The sequence below is a fragment of the Myxocyprinus asiaticus genome, chromosome 29, assembly GCF_019703515.2.
Source record: "Myxocyprinus asiaticus isolate MX2 ecotype Aquarium Trade chromosome 29, UBuf_Myxa_2, whole genome shotgun sequence".
Taxonomy (NCBI): Eukaryota; Metazoa; Chordata; class Actinopteri; order Cypriniformes; family Catostomidae; genus Myxocyprinus; species Myxocyprinus asiaticus.
The window spans coordinates 36409740-36412251 of NC_059372.1; the positions used below are offsets into that span (position 1 = coordinate 36409740).

General features: G+C 41.2%; 1 pseudogene; it reads left to right on the plus strand.

The window, feature by feature from the left end:
* The first annotated feature begins 827 nt into the window (after positions 1-827).
* On the plus strand, positions 828-1951 carry LOC127419650 (putative nuclease HARBI1; annotated as a pseudogene).
* The last annotated feature ends 561 nt before the right edge of the window (positions 1952-2512 follow it).

A 2512-nucleotide genomic window follows, 5' to 3' on the forward strand; every position in this document is an offset into this window, starting at 1 on the left:
TAGGTATAGTTCACTTGATGTGGATTATTATTATTATTATTATTATTATTATTTGCAGTATTTGGATTTTTCACATAGGCCTACATAAAATTCGCAATTTGTAGGCCTACGTGAAGGAAAAAAAAGCTGCATTGGCTGGTAACAAGTGAAATAAAATTTCACAGACCAAAAGTAACAATTAATTAGCCTATTATGAAGAAGGCTAATAACCAACACTGTGTGCATTTTAAACTGATGGGATTGATATCTGATCATAAAAAGACCAACTGTGAAATGCCTAGGACGCATTTGAGATGGAATCCGATCACTGAAACTACTTGTAGGCTATACAGATATATATATATATATGAGCCACATCAAGTGCAGAAAATATAGAGGGCGGAGGTAAACTGAGGAAATGTTTGGGGCTTTGTTTACTTTGCAGTGGGGTACTTCTAATTTCTGAAATTGTGCATCCTCATTTCCTTACCTTGCTTCATTAATAAGCTCTTAAAGGAGGAAAGGACGCAAGGAAAGGACATGAGGATGGAGGAATCGAAGCAAGACGGATTTATAAAATGAAATGTCCTGGGGCCTGTACCATGAAGCCGGTTTAGGTGGGTAGCCAGGTAAGTTTAAGATTAGTTTGCGCCAACCCTGGGTTTTAGGTACCATGAAAGTAGCTTGGCTTTAATCGGTGTTCATCGTTATGGTATCTTATGCTGCATGGCTAACCTGCTACGTGGGCAGGTTATGTTCTGCATTCGAGATCTCGACTGAAATTTGACCAATCAGCTGTGAGCAAAGTCACATCTAGGTGACGTAACTAATTCCAAGTGTCTGTTGCAATGGCTTCACTTTTACTTCCAAATCCTGTGGATATCTCTGTGCAAATTGTTAGACGAGCACTTCGCAGAGAAAGAGTTTTTAGGGACAGACAAAATCCCCTTGCCTTTCTTGATACTTACTTGTACGAAAGATACCGATTTTCCACAGAAGGAATCTTGTATCTTTGCAAACTTCTTGAGCCGCACATAACAAATGTGACACGTCAAAGCCATGCCCTTACTGTACTGCAAAATGTATGTATTGCATTGCTTTTTTTTTTTTTGCAAGTGGTACATACTTGTATGTGGTTGGTGATGCAGAGAAACTAGGGAAAAACATGGTTTGTCGAACCATTCGCAAGGTGGTCCTCGCACTGCAGGGGTACATAAATAGCTTCATTGTGTTCCCTGGACATTTATCGACCATGTCCATAAAAGAGGACTTTTATAAAATTGCCGGTAAGATATACTGATAGGGTGACAACACATGAACTAATTTAACCTTTTACATTCACTTTTTTTTCTTTTTCAAAAAGCAGATTTCACTTAGAGCACTTAAATGTATTATACAATACATGTTAAGAATAATTTTTTTAAATCTTACTCTAGGATTCCCTAGAGTCATAGGAGCAATAGACTTTTGTTTACCGGCTGGGGGCCATAAGTGTCTACATCGGGGGGATGTCACTCCCAAGGGGAAGACACCACGGAGAGGGTGGGGCATTTCGAGTGGAAATACGTCACATGGTCTTACCGAGTCTTGTCGGAAGTACATCATGTGGAGAAGTCCCATGGTAGGTCCTACCCAACGGGGGAGGAGTTCTACAAACATGGTGACCAGGGGCAGAGGAACCTCTGCCCAAGGAAGATGCAGTTTACCAACAAGGAAACGATTTAGCGGAAGATATATCACATGGGGTCACCTATGGGGAACCAGTGCATGTGGAGCACCTACTCCTCAGACAGGGCCACAAAACTGCTTCAGTGTGGCTCTCAGTAAAACCAGGGACGAGATCAAGATGACCTTTGGCATCCTAAAGGCAGGCTTCAAATGCCTTCGCCGCTTAAGAGTGTCACCAGAGCAGGCATCACAGATAGTGGCTGCATGTGCCATTCTGCACAATATAGCCACTATCAGAAAGTAGCGAGTACCACCACAAAACCAGCTTCTCCCCAATGAAATTGACCCCATCACACTTGACCACCCAGCTGGTGCAGCTGTCAAAGATGCAATCACCATACAATATTTTACTTAATAAAAGCACATTGAAACTGCAGATAGGTCTCAAACTGTTTTATTAGTTATGTGGCTAGGGAGGGAGAAAGAGCAAGAGAAAGTTGCATTAATATTCATAGTGTTCATACTAAAGTGTTACTTGGTTAAATAAGTTCATGTACTGAGATCTGTTTTTCCAGCTGTTTGATCTCCCATTTAATTTTTTTTAATTTGGAGCCTCCTCAGCTCACAGTCCAGCTCCTTTAGTGTGCAGTCTAGTTGTAGGCTCCTTTTATAAAGGGCCCTGACTGAGTCCGTTTCCACCTGAACAAACATAATCATTACAAGTTTTCTGGAGGTTAATCAAATCACAAAAAGTGGCATGACTTTCTACAAACACAGGACAGACTGTCTTTTATGTCAAGGGTTTAAAGCGTTACCTTGTTCACATTCCTTCTGAAGCCCATTGAGGTAGAGGCCTCAGTTTCTG